The sequence below is a fragment of the Gossypium hirsutum genome, chromosome A02, assembly GCF_007990345.1.
Source record: "Gossypium hirsutum isolate 1008001.06 chromosome A02, Gossypium_hirsutum_v2.1, whole genome shotgun sequence".
Taxonomy (NCBI): domain Eukaryota; kingdom Viridiplantae; phylum Streptophyta; class Magnoliopsida; order Malvales; family Malvaceae; genus Gossypium; species Gossypium hirsutum.
Genome location: NC_053425.1, coordinates 96,649,866 through 96,668,291, shown reverse-complemented (window position 1 = coordinate 96,668,291; position 18,426 = coordinate 96,649,866). Strand labels below are relative to the sequence as shown.

At 37.3% G+C, this 18,426-nt stretch overlaps 1 long non-coding RNA gene and 1 other non-coding gene across 2 annotated transcripts; both read right to left on the bottom strand.

The window, feature by feature from the left end:
- Window positions 1-6,827: 6,827 nt before the first annotated feature.
- LOC121216897 (5.8S ribosomal RNA) lies at window positions 6,828-6,981 on the bottom strand. Its single transcript, XR_005913106.1, has one exon. It is a non-coding gene; the product is annotated as a 5.8S ribosomal RNA (ribosomal RNA).
- Window positions 6,982-10,012: 3,031 nt separating this feature from the next.
- Window positions 10,013-10,976, bottom strand: LOC121209942 (uncharacterized). Its single transcript, XR_005905187.1, has 2 exons — window positions 10,837-10,976; window positions 10,013-10,746 (listed from the first exon to the last, which is right to left on the bottom strand). It is a non-coding gene; the product is annotated as an uncharacterized lncRNA (long non-coding RNA).
- Window positions 10,977-18,426: the final 7,450 nt, after the last annotated feature.

Here is an 18,426-nt window from a genome sequence, read left to right as displayed (position 1 = left end):
TTCTTCATAATTATTTCAATGAAGTCCCACTTCACGCGATCGTAAGCTTTGCTCATATCGAGCTTGACAACGAACCCTTTGTTAGGTCTATCAACCTGCTTTGTCGGTGCACTGCTTGAGCTGCTCTCGTGGTGAGAACGGGTCACCACGTGCCGGCCGAGGGACATACTGGGAATAACTTCTTCAGGGGCCTTCCCTAGGCAATGAACAATCGACTTAATATTGGTACGGACAAGGGAATTCGACTGTTTAATTAAAACAAAGCATTTGTGATGGTCCCTGCGAATGCTCACGCAATGTGATTTATGCCCAGTGCTCTAAATGTCAAAGTGAAAAAATTCAACTAAGCGCGGGTAAACGATAGGAGTAACTTTCTTTGTAACTGGGCTATGACTAGGGGTGAGCAAAACTCTATTTGACTCAAAAAATAAAAATAAAAAATTTAATTTCAAGTTAAACGAATTGAATTATTCGAGTTAACTTGATTTATTTATTAATTTCGAGTTCAAATCTAGTTGAGTTTTTGAATTCGAATAACTCGAATAATTCAAACAATTTGAATATCAAACTATAATATTTTATATTTTTACCCCAAACTCCCAAACCTTTTTACTTTTCCCTCAAAACTTTTAGTCCTTCTCACTTTCCCTCCAAAACTTTTACTCCCCTTCCATCCCAACCCCTCAATCTACCCAAAATTCATTTCCCACCAAAATTTTATCTCACATTTACTTTTTCTCAAAATATTACTCCCAAAAACCTTCAAAACTTTTTATTTTCCCCCAAAATTTTTTCTCTTTCCCACTTTCCCTCTAAAATTTTTACTTCCTTCCCATCTCACCTCCCATCTACCCCAAACCCATCCCCCCAATTTTTTTTTATATTTTCCCTCCAAAATTTTACTCCCCTATTTACTTTCCCTTAAACTTTTATTCTCAAAACTTTTTATTTTTCCCCTAAACTTTTACTTCTAGCCATTTACTCTCAAATAAAAAATCAAAATTATCCAAAAAAATCACTAAACATAAATAGTGATAAATTTATTTATATACTATTTATATTATTAAATTAAATCACATTTATATTATTTATATTACTAAATTGTTTAGTCATATTGAATATTTATATTAAAACTGAATTATTAATTATGCCATTAAATATTCATGTTAAAATTTTATATTAGTATCAATTTCACATTTTATCTTTAAAATAACTTTTATTAAAAAATATAGTGACAAGAATTTGAAGATAATTGAAACAACTAAGCAAACAAAGAAGCCAACCTGTATATGAAAAATTAATAAATAAATTATGAGGTGATGAAACTTAATAAAAATTTTAGTTACGGTGGAAAAATTTTATTATGATGAGAGTAGTTCCAAGGACCCAAAATTTTTTTAAAAATTTAGCTCGAACAAATATATTCGATTCGATTCAAATTCCATCTCTCTACTCGATTCAAGAAAATTTCAAATTAAATTAAAATGATAAAATATGATTCGTCTACTTAACTCAAAAATTTTTAATTTGATTCGGTTTGATTCTAACGAACGCTCACCCTTAGCTATGACCAAAACTTGTACCATGGTTTTTGACATGGATTATCCGTCACCCGTCACCACTATAGTATGTCACTATCCTACCATCGAAAGTTGATATGGCAAAAATTTGAATGATAAGTCGCTGGCATAAAGGCCGTGCGATCCGTCGAGTTATCATGAATCATCAAAGCAACAGGAAAAGCTCGCGTCAACCTTTTATCTAATAAATGCATCCCTTCCAAAGTCTACGTTTGTTGCACGTATTAGCTCTAGAATTACTACGATTACTCGAGTAGCAAATACCATAAAAAAACTATAACTGATTTAATGAGCCATTCGCAGTTTCACAGTCTGAATTTATTCATACATACACATGCATGACTTAATCTTTAAGACAAGCATATGACTACTTGCAAGATCAACCAGGTAACATTCTTCCGCGACATCGGCACTGCATGACCCTCAACATGCCGCGTGAGCAACAAAAAAGTCATAACAGAGCACGAGCATCATTCGTGTCAAGAGACAAAAGCTTGAACCATACTATCAAGAATATTTTCAACAACTGAAAGCACGATCGAGCACCAGTACACCGATGAGGCCATACCAATTTAAGAGGACGCACTCCAAACACAAGGCACGTTTGAAGTCCACCACGCACCCCAAAAGGCACGAGATAATGAAGGGACGGTAACATCCATAATTCCATCTGGCTTAGGTACGCAACACAAGATCCTGATCGCACCCCTTGGGTTCAATTAGAACAAGGGGAGTCAATGAAGAGGAGTAGGGCTCGATAGTTCTCTTTAGGTGCCGAAGAAATACAGCACATCACTTTATTCACCCAAGCCTTTACGTAGCCTATTTTTTCATAACCGCTTCAATGAACTTCCATTTAACCCGATCATAAGCTTTGCTCATGTCAAGTTTAATGACAAATCCCTTGTTAGACCCATTCTTGGCACTTTGAAGATAATGGACTAGCTCATGAGTGATCAAAATATTATCGTGGATCATACGTCCAGGTACAAAGGTGCTCTGATTTTGACTAATGTACTTCGAAAGAGTTTCTTTCAACTGGTTTACAAGAACTTTAGCCATAATGTTGTACACCTCTGCAAAGACTGGTTAGACAAAAATTAATCATATCTACCAGATTTTTTATTTTAGGTATAAGGACAATAATCGTCTCATTGAGACTATCCACAATTCTATTTCCCCTTAAGATATCATGGCACATCTTTAAAATGTCCGCTCCAACATCCCAATGCTCCTAAAAATGTCCCACCAGACCATCAATGCCTGGGGCTTTCCTCGAGTCCATTTGGTTGAATGCTCTCATAATTTCCTCATCTTTAAACTCTTCCAACAGTTTATCATTCATCTCCCCTGAAATACAATTATCAATAAAGTCAATGTTGAGATTATCCTGTGTTTTTTAAAGTTGATTCAAAAAGGTTTTAAAAATACTCTCTGGCCGCCTCACAAATTTCTTTGGTGTTGTTCTTCCAACACCCATAAATATCTTTTAGCCTCTCAATACTATTCTTTTTTCTTCTACTTGAAGCTCTTACATGGAAAAACTGGGTTTTCTTATTGCCCTCACGGAGCCAAGTAACCCTCGATCTCTGAGCCCAATACTTTTCCTATTGATTCATCAAATTCCTAAGTTTACTATTCAAAGCTTTAAGTCTATTTCCTCTTGATTCATCAAATTCTTAAGTTTACTCTTCAAAGCTTTAAGTCTGTTTCCCTCATACGAACCACCAGGATTATCAATGCTTCTATTAATCTTGGATTTAAGCTGACCCATCTGCTACCTCATATTGTTGAATTTCTTATACTGCCACTTGCCAAAGTCTTGGCCCACCTTATCGATTTTTTCCATGATATCTCTAGTGCCATTAAGCTAACTATTTTTGATAATATTTTTAGCCTTCTTCTCTTTAGCCCAGCATGGATCATACTTAAACCTAAGTCTAAGGTCTCTCGACTCTTATCGGCTTGCACCTTTCCGTATCTAAAACAATGGCATTGTGGTCCAAGTTCGCCTTATTGATCACCTTCGTTTCTATAAAGAGGAACTTATTAACATCATTGGCCGATATCATGAATCGATCAAGTCTTTCTTTAACCAATGCGTCACATTCCCTGTTATTAACCTAAGTAAACCACCAATTAACAGTTTTCAAATCAACGAGAGATAGCTCATCGACCACCTCTCTAAAATTATCCATCAAAGGCTTCTACTTTCCTCTACCACTCTCCTTCGAGTTGTTAAATATAGCATTAAAGACCCCTACAATCCACGTTTCCTTCACAGCTCTTCCCACCCTCTTCAACATATCCCAAGAGCTATTTCCATGATTTTGATCCGCGTTTCCATAATATATAGTAAATCTCACGATATTGTCATTATCAAGATAGATCAAGGAATCAATATGATTCCTCGAATAATTTGTGATATCCACCTTCGTACCCTCTCTCCAAAGCAACCCCAGGCCCCCACTCTTGCCAATGGCATCAACGGTAAGACAACTATCCATCCTACACAAATAACGAAAACGAGACATCTTATTAGAAAGAACTTTTGTTTCACATAAAAAACCACATCTGGATTAATAGCTACAAGGAGTTACTTTAATTCACGAACTATTGCAAGGTTTCCAATCCCACGACAATTCCAACAGACGATCTTCATTCCCCAGTAATCTCCTCACTATTTTTAAAAGGCTCTCATTTATGTTTTCTCCGTTCAGGCCCTTCTGCCTCTTTCGTTTGCTCTTAAAACATCCCATTCCATTACGCATCGATTTGTGCATTCTTTTTTTTAGAAGAGATGTAGATATTGATTCATCTTCTCCTTCTCTTTCTTTTCCTTTTGGAGTTTGTTGCCCACTATCATCCCGTGTCAATTTTGCTTCCTTCTCTTTCTTTATTTGATGGATTGTTTGTTGTCATCATTTCAACTCCATTTCACCACGTTCCCCTTCCTTGGGTCAGAGTTACAATGTTTGCCCTCATCCAGCTACCATATGGGTTCATGACTAGGACCCTTATGCCCAGCCCTTAGAGCCAATCTTTTTCCCGAGGTTACAGATCCAATGTGCCGACTTCCCTTGCCTACATTTTTCCATTGACCAAAAGTTATTCACCTTGGAGACCTGATGCAATTTTGAGTACAACCGGAAGTGGATAACCGTCTGTCCTCTGAATTTTCAAGAGCTACCGGGGCTGCACCAGACACCACGAGACGTGTAGCCTTTTTCGACCGTTGGACCCTGCCTTCAACTGAGGCCTTTCTAAGGTGAGTAGGTCATTAAACAAAAAAGATGACTTTTCCCGAAACCCTCGCCGACGTTTCTGGACTCCCTAATATTACCGTCAACCACCATATCCTGGTTCAAGAATTTTAACCTGATTTCCTTTCAAAACTCGCGCTGGACGCACTATCGAATGGGTTTCCCAATCTTTTAGGATCGATTAACCCATGTACAAGTGCCGCTCACATGGAACCTTTCCCTTCTTTAACCTTCAAGTTCTTATTTGAATATTTGCTACTACCACCCAGATCTGCACTGACAGTCGCTCTACCCGAGCTGGCACCCCGGGTTTTATGGCGATTATCGCCCCCTCTTACTTATTAGGGCCTAACCCTTGCCCCAACAATCGAGTATAGGTCACTCTTAAACGCTATCTATTTTCGAGGCTAGTTGATTCGACAGGAGAGTTGTTACACACTCCTTAATAGGTTTCGACTTCCATGACCACCGTCTTGCTGTCTTAATCGACCAACACCTTTTATGGGTTCTAGGTTAGCACACAGTTGGGCACCGTAATCTAACTTCCGGTTCATCTCGCATCGCTAGTTCTGTTTACCAAAAATAGCCCACTTGGAGCTCTCAATTTTATAGCTCAACTCAACGAAGCAGTTACACCGTTATATCAATTTAAAGTTTGAGAATAGGTCGAAGGCGTTATGCCCCAAATGACTAATAATTGGATTTACCTAATAGAACTCACTAAGGGCTCCAGTTATCCTGAAGGAAACTTCGGAGGAAACCAGCTACTAAACGGTTCAATTAGTCGTCCTTATACCTAAGTCAAACGTATGATTTGCACATCAGTATCGTTGCAGGTATCCACCAAAGTTTTCTCTAGCTTTGCTTCGCTCAAGCATAATTCACCATCTTTCGAGTCCCGACAGGCATGCTCTTACTCAAACCCTTCTCAAAAGATCAAGGTCTATTAGCAGTGCACCAATAACGTATCCTGCCAATCAACTTCTATGCGCTTTATGGGATTTCTAGCCCATTGACTCACAAACATGTAAGACTCATTGGTCTGTGTTTTAAGACAAGCCGAATGAGGAGCTAGCAGGCTGACGCCCAGAGCACGCAAGCGTTGAAGCGTGCCGAGACTGCATGCTAAATCCCACGATCGAGGCGACATCTCTACGGATGTATCAAAACCCCAAGCTTTGGTCATCGCCATAACCCGCGTCTGTTTATGCCCCGAGTCGATCAATGGACCAACTCTAACTATTCCACATCTGACTAGGGCGCGATAATTTCAAGCACTCTTCGACTCTCTTTTCAAAGTACTTTTCATTTTTCCCTCACGAAACTTGTTTGTTATCGATCTCATTCGTATTTAACCTTTAACAAAATTTACTGACCCATTAGGGCTGCATTCCCAAACAACCCAACTCGTAGACAGTGCCTCGTGGTGCAATAAAATTACGGCACAACGAGGCTTTAACCCTCTCTGGCACCCCTTTCCAGGGGACTTAAGCCCAATCCACCGCTGAGGACGCTTCTCCAGACTACAATTTGGACGCTGTTGGCACCCAATTCTCAAGCTGAGCTTTTTTTGGTTCTCTCGCCGTTACTAGAGAAATCCTGGTAAGTTTCTTTTCCTCCACTTATTAATATGCTTAAATTTAGCGAGTAATCCCATCTAAATGCGAGCACCGTCCTTACAATGCCAAAAGGGTTTAAGGGTCTCGATTGACGAACATGCACGACTCCGAATGAGGTTACTAACCTGGGGTCACAATGCGAGCACCGTCCTTACAATGCCAAAAGGGTTTAAGGGTCTCGATTGACGAACATGCACGACTCCAAACGAGGTTACTTATAACATTATCACCGATTATCGCAACGATGATGTCGTCGAGGACTCAACTTTAGGCCAACCATTGGCTGTGAGCACATGGAAGGCCAATTTTAGCCCATAATCCAATCAAAGCCCGAGGGCTTGAGATTGGATGGGGGCAACAATGCGTCATACCTAGGCATACATGCCTTTGGCCTAATGGCTTAGGGCACAACTTGCATTCAAAGACTCGATGGTTCACAGTATTCTATAATTTACACAAAGTATCGCATTTTGCTGCGTTCTTCATCGATGCAAGTCAAGATATCTGTCGCCAAGAGTTGTGCTATATATTTTGCGATGAAAGAACATCATTGAAGCACTAACATTGCAAACAATACGATGACAGAAGACGTCTCTTTTTTCATTTTGATTCCCTGGCATGATTTGCGCTGGGGGTTTGTTCATTTTACATCGAAAAGGTTGATCCTGACATCCCACCGCACCCGATGGGCAAAGGGACGACAAGACCAACTGTTTCGTCATATGTGGGTGGCGAGAGGCAACGATCCACTCGCACCACCTCCAATAATGTTTACAACGCGTTCACAGGTCGTTCTACTAAGCAAGTTTCAATAATAATCTTCCGTAAGTACACATATTGAAACCTTGTTATTTCTCATTCCTTTAATTGATAAGGTTCAATAAACTTCTCGTGACGTCACTGGCAACAAACCGCCCACATCGTTGCTCTCCAAACACTTCGCCAGACCATTCAATTAGTAAGAGCAATAAGCAGTGTGTACAAAGGGCAAGGACATAGTCAACGCGAGCTGCTGACTCGTGCTTACTATGAATTCCTCGTTGAAAACTAACAATTGCAATGATCTATCACTATCACGATGAAATTTCAATAATTACCTTGGCTTATTGGACAAGGCTATAAACTCATTGAATACATCAGTGCTAAGATTTTGGGATATCCTTAAAGAGTGCGATCTAGAATATTTGGGTTTTTCTGGTCCATGTTTTACTGGGGAAAAGGGAAGACTGGTGGATAACAATGCACGTGAAAGACTGGATAAAGAGGTGGCGACTCCAAGATGGTGGAAGCTCTTTCTAAATTTTTTTTGTGAAATATCTAACACATACATTTTCGAATCATTGTCCTATTCTAAGGGATATTGCCCTATTCTAATAGATACTGTAGGAAGGAAAGGGATACAAAATAGGAGGATAATGTCCAATTTCGATTCAGTGTAGATTGGATTTTTAAAGAGACGAGTGAAAAATGCATCACAACGTTTGGAATCGTCAAATCTGGATTTGTCAAGAAAGTTGGATGGGTTAAGAATGGAGTTGAGTAAATGGGCCATGAATGGGGAAAAGAGAATCAAAAGTCAGTGGAGTTGAGTTTGAGACTTCGAGAGATTTGCTAAAAGTTAAACTTGTATTGAATATGGAGGCTAATAAAGAGTTGTTTGGGGAATAGAGGGTAAGGGTCAATTGGTTAAGATTTGGTGATCGCAATATTGGGTCTGCATCCATTCGAAAAAGGAAGAATATTGTTAAGGTTTATTTTATAAAGATTGGAGGGGGTGGTAAACAAGGCCGATATGGTTATGATTTTTAATGAGTACTTTAAGAAGTTATTTAGAGCTTCTTCTATTATTGATTGTGATCATGTGTGCATAACTCCTAATATCCCTAAGGATATGAATGCTGCAAAACTAACTACCACCTTTACAGAAGAAGAGGTAGGAATTGCAATTAAAGACATGGCACCCTTGAAAGCTTCAAGGATGGATGGTTTCCCAGCTTTATTTTTTCAAAAATAATGGCATGTAGTAGTTAAGGAGGTTGTCCAATTCTGTATCAAAGAGTCGAATGGAAAAGAGAGTATAAACAGAACAAATAGAGTTCTCATTCATTTATAAAATTATTGCCAAGGGACTTGCTAATAGGATGAGGGTTGTCTTAGACGTCTGCATTGATGAAGCTAAAGGGGCTTTTATTCCGAGAGACAGATTTCTGACAATGTTTTGATAACTTATGGGCTATTACATGCGTTTTAAAGGAAGCACTCTGATTATACAGAACTTTTTTGCGCTAAAGCTCGATATGAGCAAAACTTATGATAAGGTGAAGTGAAGTTTTGCGGCCAGGGTTATGGAACTTATGGGATTTAATTCACAATGTATTGATAGGGTTATTCTGTGTGTGAAACAGTATCTTACTTAGTCATCTTTAATGGGCGTTAAGGGAATCAATTTTGGCCGTCTAGGGGTCTTAGGCAAGGGGGTCCATTGAGCCCATACCTATTTTTGATTTGCGCTGACGGACTCTCAAGCTTGATTCGGTTGGCCAGGAGAAGGGCTTATTAGAGGAGAACGAGTGGGAATGAGGGGTCTTTCGGTAACCCATTTGTCTTTTGCGATTAATAAATTGCTCCAAGACCAGAAAGGGAATATTTTGGGAGTCTATATTTCGCCAAACCCTGAGAAATATTTAGGGTTGCCAATAGGTGTGGGAAGAAGGAAAAGAGAGGCATTCATAGATTATAAGGAGAGATTCTTGGGGCGCATAAACAGTTGGAGCTCACGTTATCTTTCCTTAGGGGGTAAAAAGGTATTTATCAAATCCATTTTACAATCATTACCAATTTATGCTATGAATTTAACCTGAGGTTTTTATGTTGCGACTTGAAACATATTATTGCTAAATTTTGGTGGGTAATCAGAAGTCAAATAGGGGTATACGTTGGTGCAAATGGGATTTATTGTGTAAATCGAAGGGGGAAGGGGGTATAGGAATCCGAGATTTTAGCGTTTTTAATATTGCTTTGTTAGCTAAGCAAGCTTGGAGGTTGCTCATGAAACCAGATTGCCTGTTGGCTCGTGTTCTAAAGTCCAGATATTATCAAAACACTAATTTTATGAATGTGAATCTTGGTTCTTACCCGTCGTATACCTGGAGAAGCATTTGGTTGGCCCGTAAGTTGATTACAGGAGGGAGGAAAGTGGCTAGTGGCACCTTGGTTAATATCTGGCACGATTCTTGGCTGCCAGGTCCTGGACAATGGGTAATTTTGGATCAGAATATTAATATCCATTACATAACTATCTCAAATCTTATTGATGATAGAGAGTACACCTGGCGAGCGGGGATGTAGTGAAGAATCTGTTTAGTAGTGAGCAAGCAAAAAGGATACTTTCCATACCACTGTCTAGATATGCTCAGGAGGATGAGTTCGTGTGTGCGGCGACAATACTGGTACATATTCGGTGAAAAGTGGCTACAAGTGGCTAACTAGTAAGGGTGGAGTGGTTACAGAAGATGAGGATACAACCCAGAATTCAGAATTGAGGACTTTCTACAACAAAATATGTAATCTTAAATTACCGAACAAAAATTAAAAATACATTTTGGAAAATTGCAAATAATTTCATGCCTACCCTAAGTAATCTAGTAGCTAGAAGGGTGGCTGTTGAGAAGCGCTGTCCAGTATGTTGTGAAGCTGAAGAGACAGTGGTCCATCTGTTCCTAGGTTGTGCCGTAACGGTCCAGGTATTGAGTGACCTGAGGGTCCCTTTTTCTCCCTCAAACAATACAGAACATTGGAAATGGTGGTTAGTCAAAGAATTTGTGAGCAGCGTAGTAGATAAATGTAAAATGTGGGTACTTATATTCTAGGAAATTTGGTTCAATCGCAATTAAACGTACCATGAGGGCATTAATCAGCATGTATATGATGTTGTTGCCTTTTTTAAAGCATACATGGAAGAACTGGAAAATCTTGATGACATACTACCAATTGCTCAACAGAGCAGATCTATAGTTTGGTTACCACCAAAGGGATCAAAGATAAAAGCCAACTTTGACGTTTCTTTTAATCAGACAACGAATCATGCTATAGCAGGGATCTTAATATAGAACGGGGAACGGTTAGTAATGACAGTAGCTACTTAACATTTTGACTTGGTAGCAGACCCAACGCATGCAGAAGCAAAGGCGTGTCCGTGTGCGGCAATTTTACTGTGTGATCTTGGGTTTATGAGGGTGGTGGTGGAAGGCGACTCATTGACTGTCATCAAGAAGTTACGGTGCCCTGTGGAAGACAGATCGGTCATCAGTGGGATTATAAAAGAAATCAAGATTAGATGTCGGAGTTTTGAATCGGTGAAATATAGTTTTGTACCTCGTCAAGGGAATCAAGCGGCAGAGGGACAGAATTTCGAAGGAACCAGGGTTTGGGTTGAGGAAGTCTTGGAGGGGGCGGATCTGGTGGTAGAATGAGACCGATGCTGCCTCAGGTAAAATGCATTTCAAGGACTGAAGGTTTTCTCTTTTCTTGACTTCGGAAGTTCACAGGGATACAAGAGATTCTCACCAGCTAAATAGATGCCATCGTCTGAAGGTGGAAAGGAAGATCGTTTTTTTACCCCGGTTTGGTTTTCTGGGTTTTGGTCGAGTGAGGAGAATTGATTTCCTGGTTTTTTTGTGTTTTGATAGTAGGAATTTAATGGTTTGTTCCTTTACACTGTGTTTGGTTCGCCGTATTACCCAATCCATTACGCCCCGATTACGTGTGTATTACATTACGCCCCTATTCCGGCGTTTGGTTCGCTGTAATAGGTATTACGCGCGTAATCGGTTACGCCCCTAATCCCCAAATTCCCGTGTTTTCCAATCCCTTCCCTTTTCGCTGTATTAGCTATTACTTCCGGCCTCCCTCCCCATCTCCCTGTTTTACCCTCCCTCCCTACCCGACCCTCTCCTCTTCCGTGCATGAACCTCTTGAGTCGCCGTCCTTTCTCTTCATCTGGATTGAACAGCTACGAAAGATCTACCACTAATTTCCCTTCTTTGATCCTCTCAATCAAGTAATTCTCAAATTATTTTCCTACTGTTTTTGGGTTTTTTTAACCCTCTGTTTCATTCAGTCTTTTGTTAATTCCTTAATTTTCCATATATGATTATCAGGTGATGATAAACACTGTGAATTTAAAATTTGGGGAGATGTGAGTGTGTTGAGTGGTTGGAGAAATTATTTTGCGTAGCTGCGATCGAATTGCTGAGTCAGGGGCTACCGAGTTACTGAGTTCTTCATGGCTGATTTTCATACATCGAGTTACTGAGTTTTTTCCTTCTTTCCCACTTTGTTTCTTTTATGTCTTTTCATTTTAATGCGGTGTTAATGCACCGTTTGAATAGCCAATAAGGAATCAGGTTAATGGTAACCAGCTAGATGATTTCTTCAAAAATAGTAAAGATTTTTTATACCAAAATTGTATCTCAAAAAAGTTTCTAAATTCGCAACCATATCAACAATTATAACGGTATACCAAAAACTATGATGGTACACTATAAAAATCTGAGTATCCAAAAATATACAAAATTTATAAGACTACCAAAAAATTATGAGGTGATACTAAAAAATACAAGGGAATACAAAAAAATATGAGGAAATATCAAAAAATACAAGGGATTACTAAAAGAATGTGAGGGAAAACTCGAAAACATGCTAGAATAGCAAAAAATGTGAGAGATGTCACACCTCGATATATTTATGGTTTAGAATCTAGATTAATTATGAAATTAATTATAGGCTTAATGGTTAAGTGTTAGAAGATCCACTCTAGAGACTCAAGTTTGAACTCCTTTCTTTTTAATTTTTTTAAAACTTTCGGCAAAACCTTGGTCAAATTGCCTAAATGTCGCCCCTACGGTTAGAAATCTTAGTATATAACATATTTATTTAATTGTTAATCAGCCCTCTTTCTTTCCTGAGTGTTTTGTGTCGCCCCCTCTTCCATTTCTCCTCTCAATTTTCCTTACTTTTGTTTACACCACCACCGCATTTTCCACCATCTTTAAACCAACAACTTTCCTTCTTATTGCCAAATTATAGTCCAATCTTCCGTACTTCGTACGTGTTTAGATTGTCATCAATAGCATTCGTTATCTTTGCCAAAGGTTGGTAAGTATACTTTGTTTCAATAGTTAAATTTGTATTTCCATTATACAAATGTATGACGTTAATCTTTCATTCGATTAATCAATCCTTTTCGGATCTTGCCAAAATCTTAATACCAACTGTTAATTTGTGTGCATTCACCGTTGAAGGATCGGATCTAGGTGAATCGGACCGGAATTGATCATGGGAAGTGCCAATCAGACTCGTGGTGAAAGTTGTGTCTTTACCAAGTGAACCGATGACAAACCTTGTGTAGTTTTAGGGTCACACGACCTCCCACATAGGCGTGTGAGCCACACAAGTGGACCACACAACCATGTGCGATTGTATTTTAGGGTACCTTTTTGAACCACACGGCCACAGCCTGTTACATAGCCTGCCACACAATCGTGTCCTTATCATAGGGAATTTTATTGTTTCTCACATGGCCTCAGGCTGTTACATTACCTAACCACACTGTCGTGTGACCCTTGTTTTGCAATTTTGCCCAAAATTTTGTGATATGTTCAATTGAATCCTTGATATTTTGACTATTTTGAAATTTTATGATCTTATTAACCAAATTGAGATTGTATTGTGTGTATGATTTGTGAAACTGTTCTTGTCTATTGTCACTATTTTTCTAATAAATTGTTGTTGTTACTACTGCTTTTGTCTTACTGATTGCATGTTAAGCATATCTATTGTTACTGTTGAACTGAATACATGTAAAGAATGTTTATTATTTATGTATTGTTTTGTTATCAACATGTCATATTGCATTGCATTGGGTGGGTCAATATGAACGAAGGAAGTACTGGCAGTTTAATAATATACAAACACTAGTGGTTTATTCATAACTTACTTGCAATTTATTTGCAATCTATTTATCTAATATTTACTGGTGGTTTACCCATAATTTTACTGGTAGTTTTACTGCAGTTACTAGTGGGTTATCCACAATGGAATGTGTATGGATGGATGAAATCTAAGGAACTCTTATTGTTGTGTGCAACGAATGATGTGTAGGAACTTTTTCTGTTAAACATTAATTGCATTGACATTCATAAGCATGCACGAGCATATTGTCAGATTCGATATTGCTATACTATTGAGTTTGTTTTGAGAACTGTTATTTTGTATGTCATGACTATTTTATGGCACTGATTTTCTTGTATTTGAACTCACAGTGAGATTCTTAAGCTCACCCCTTAGTTTCCATCTTTAGAGATAACCTACAAGGTTAGAACATAGACTTGGCATTTAGAGGGCTTGTCTCAAATTATTTTTCATCAAAAGTGTTTAAAACATAATTATTATAAATTTTGTTATTTGGGGATTGTATTATTTCATATGAACTTTGGCATGAGACTTTAATTTTGGGATAATTTTGGCAAGCATGACATTTAAATTGTTTAGACTATTGAAACTTAGAATTGAATTAATGACACATGAAATCTAGTTTTCATTAAAACTATGTCAAAATATTACTTTTCCATTACAATATTGTGTAAATGGGATTTTGAAAGGTCTATAAATTGGAAAACAACTAAGTTTTCAAAAATAGTCACTATTACAAGGAAAATGTTAAAATCAATCAATTTTCAAAGCTCATGTCTTTTAGTGAAAAAGAGATAACACACTAACTTATTCTACTAAGGTAAGCAACTGTTTAAAAGAGACTGTTCGATAATTTTAATAAGCCATTTCAGTAGCTAATGTATTCTTCAAAATGCGGCTACAATATTTAGGCCGAGTTAGGGAGGTTACAAGAGAATACTAAAAAATAAGGGCATACCAAAAAAATGAGAGGAAATACCAAAAAAATTAGAGAATACTAAAAAAATGTGAGAGTATAAAAAAAAATATGATGGTGTGCCAAAAAAATATAAAGGAATACTAAAAAATGTGAGGGGTTATAAAAAAACACGAGGATGTACCAATTTTAGTTTGTATTGGTAAATATGTTTAATGTATTTAAATATCATATTTTAAAAAAATATATCATTAGATTTAATTATTCCATCACAAAATTTTAACATAAAATTAAAATAATTTTTAACTTACAAAATTTATCATCACAAAATCCAATTGAAAATTCTTAACATTTAAAAATAATATATCTTTATATCAAAATTATATCTTGCACCAAATTCAAAGTAGTACTATTAAATATGTGGGAATATAAAAAAAACAAAAAACTATGAGGAAGTACTAAAAAACACTGAGGGATACTAATTTTGGTCCGTATTAAAAAATACGTTTTATTTATTTTTCTTACTTTTTAAAAATTATTATGAATTCTAATTTTCTCTTTACAAATTCTAACATGAAAATATAATGATTTAAAATTACCAAAACTTACTGTAAAAAATTCCAATTGAAATTTATATTGAATCTTAATTTCAGAAATTATGAGAGAATATAAAAAAAATGCTACGAAATACCAAAACTTATGAGAATGTAACAATTATTATGAGAAAATATCAAAAGATATAGAAGTGTTACCTATTTGTAACTAGTAAATTGTTGAATGGGTAAAAACTTGTCCTAGGCTTTTTTTCTTTTCGAAGCTCATGGCAGCATATATATGTTTCGATTAAAAATAGTAAGGAGTGTTGAAGATAATGATATTTCTAATGTTTAAAATATTATTAATATTATTTTAGGGATAAACATGTATTTTAATTTAATGTGTAATTATATATATGAACTTTAATTTAGTGTAATTATATATATGTAATTCTAATTGTGATTCAAAGGTATATTCGAAACTTTAATTTAGATTTAATCATGTACATTTAAAAAATAAATACATCAATTTATTTTTATATTGGATAAATATAATTATTTATGTATGCAATATATAAACATAAAATAAGGTTATATCAATAACTGTGTTAATAATTTACAAAAATTAGATTAAATTAAAATTTCATGAATAAAATTATACAAAATCAAAGTTCATGTACACAATTGCACATTAAACCATAGTTATGTATGGTTTTGGATTTAACCCTATTATTAGTGTTTAAGATATACTAGATAAAGTGAGGAGGGTAGTTAGTACAAAGGAGGACTTGCGCAAATCCAAAGGTTTCGTGAACTGGGCCATTGGAAAATTGATGGCGGAGGAGAAAGTCAATAGAGAGGCTATGTATTGTGTTTGACCAGTGTTTGTTTAATATGGTTCCTTATGTTAAAGATAAAAAAATGGAGGAATATGACTTTAATCTCTCACCTTTTTGGGTCCGTATCTCGAATATACCAATGCAGTTAATGGATAAGAAAAAATGGCTATAGAAGTAGGTAGCACAATAGGGGAAGTGTTAGCCATAGACTGACGTGATAGAGACAATGGTTGAATAGAATATATGCATATTAGAATCATTATTGATATTCATAAACCGTTGCGAAGGGTTGTTCATTATGTTGACAAAGAAGGGATGGAGTTAATCTGTGCTATTCGGTATGAGCTGTCTAGGTTCTGTTACATATGCGGCCTAATAGGACATATGACTCAAAAATGTGTGAAAGAGGAGGCTAACAGTAAGATCCACAAGTTTGAATTTCAATATGGTAATTGGCTAAAAGCACCCCTAGGAGTTACAAACCAAAACAGAGGGTTGTGGAGAAATGGAATAGAAATGAACAAAGATGATAAAGAGGCTGAAAGAGAGGTATCTAGGAAGACATATGGTGGGTTAGGGACAAATGCGCCAAATGATCAAGTAGAAATGGAATGAGTCGAAAATATGGATGACGAGTCAGAATAGAGCACATAACATAAAATACAGGCTCTGAAAATATATCACGATGGAATAAGGAAAATGAAGGCAAAAAGAAAGAGAGTCAAATAAAGTAATAGGGAGTTAATTGAATAAAGTCCAAGTAGATTGGTTCGGAAGAAACTTTTGGATCGTTTGACACCATTAAAGAAGGCGGCTGGCGAACAACCTCGCTAGGATCAATAAAGTTTTTAAACTGGAATTGTCATGGGTTGGGGTCACCTGTGACAATTCAGGAACTTAAGCAACTTATAGTTGCTAAAAACCCCAATATTATTTTCTTATGTGAGACTAAAATGAATGCTATCAAATTTCAAAGGGTTCAAACAAGGTGCATGATACAAAACGGATTGGTCATCAATTCCGAAGGCCGTAGGGGGACCTCGCGATATATGGAAGGATGATGCTAACGTTACCATACAAACTTACTCTAAGCATCATTTTGATTCAATTGTCAAGCTGGGAAGTAATAGTAATATTCAGGTCACTAGTTTTTATAAGCATACCAATTCCCAACGAGAGGAGCAGCTCTTAGGATATACTTCGTAGAGTGGGAGCTGCGGTCAAAGAGGAGTGGGTAGTGGGCGGGGATTTTAATGCTATACTAAATGATGCAGAGAACGAGGGTGGTCGTAGGATCGTGAGGGCGGATATCAACGAGTTCAGAATGTGATGGATGATTTGGCCCTCGTGGATATTAAACCGGATCACAGGTGGTTCACCTGGGTCAATAACATAGAGGGTGATAGGTTGATCAATGAGAGACTTGATAAATTTGTCACGTCAATTTCTACTCTAACACCCCATACCCGTATCTTATACCGAGGTGGAATATGAGGCGTTACTTAACTTGAACTCATACCTACAACCAATTCTGAGTCTTCATGACTTGGAAAATTTAAAATTTTCCTAAACTTATCAATATATTCTTAATATGGGCTTAAGAGGCCCAAAACACACATCGAAAATCATTCGGGACCAATCTGGGTCTTTTTGACAACTATAGGAAAATGTCACTTGACACAAGGGCACACGCCCGTGTGAGCATTCCACCATGGCCGTGCTGATGGCCCGTATGTCTCACACGGCCTAAGCAAGACAGGGACATGCTCGTGTCTCTGGCCCGTGTCCTTCACACAGCCATGACACGCCCGTGTCCTAGCCCGTGTGCAAAAACCTAGACATTTTGTTTCTGAAGTCAGCAATTCTTAAGGGCTACATGGCCAAGACACACACTCGTGTGCTAGACTGTGTCCTTCACACGGCTGAGACATACGGCCGTGTATCTGCCAGTGTGTTTACTATCATGCATACTGACTTGAAATTTTTATGTGCAGGGGACACATGGCTGGACAACACACCCACGGTGATGAAAAAGACACACGGCCTAGACACACGCCTAAGTGTCTACCAGTGTGGACAAATTCAGGCTATTTACCAAGCCTCTTTGCCACCCGTACTTACACAAAAGTAACCAAAGCCAGTACAAGACTAATTCATGCAATAAAATCAGCCACAATAGACAACATTTCATTTGTACATTCTACTCATCCATGAACATAACACCATTTGCATATATCAAAATGAATATTAGCCATCATTCAAGGCTTAATATAAAATGAGGAATTTATCCCAAGCCAACACATTTGGCCAAATTAATAACAACACAAAACACAAGTCTAGTTCCCTATACATGCTATATTCAAAAATATAAATCAAACTATACCGAATGCTTCGATTGATAGTGTGATCGATATCTCTAACTTTCGTTGATCCTTGAACTAGATAGACGGCACTATAAGAAAAAGGAAAGGAGGAGGAGTAAGCATAAAGCTTAGTAAGCTGCATATAAATAATTATACAACAATACTTTGCCATTCATCAACAAGTATCATAATACACAAGTGGGCATAAGCAAAACTTACTCATCAATACTCAATACACATCATATAGCATATAATGTGGCTCACATTTTATACATATCAAATAGGTACCTGTATCACTCACAACACGGTTATACTTCCCTCATTAACTAGAAATCAGA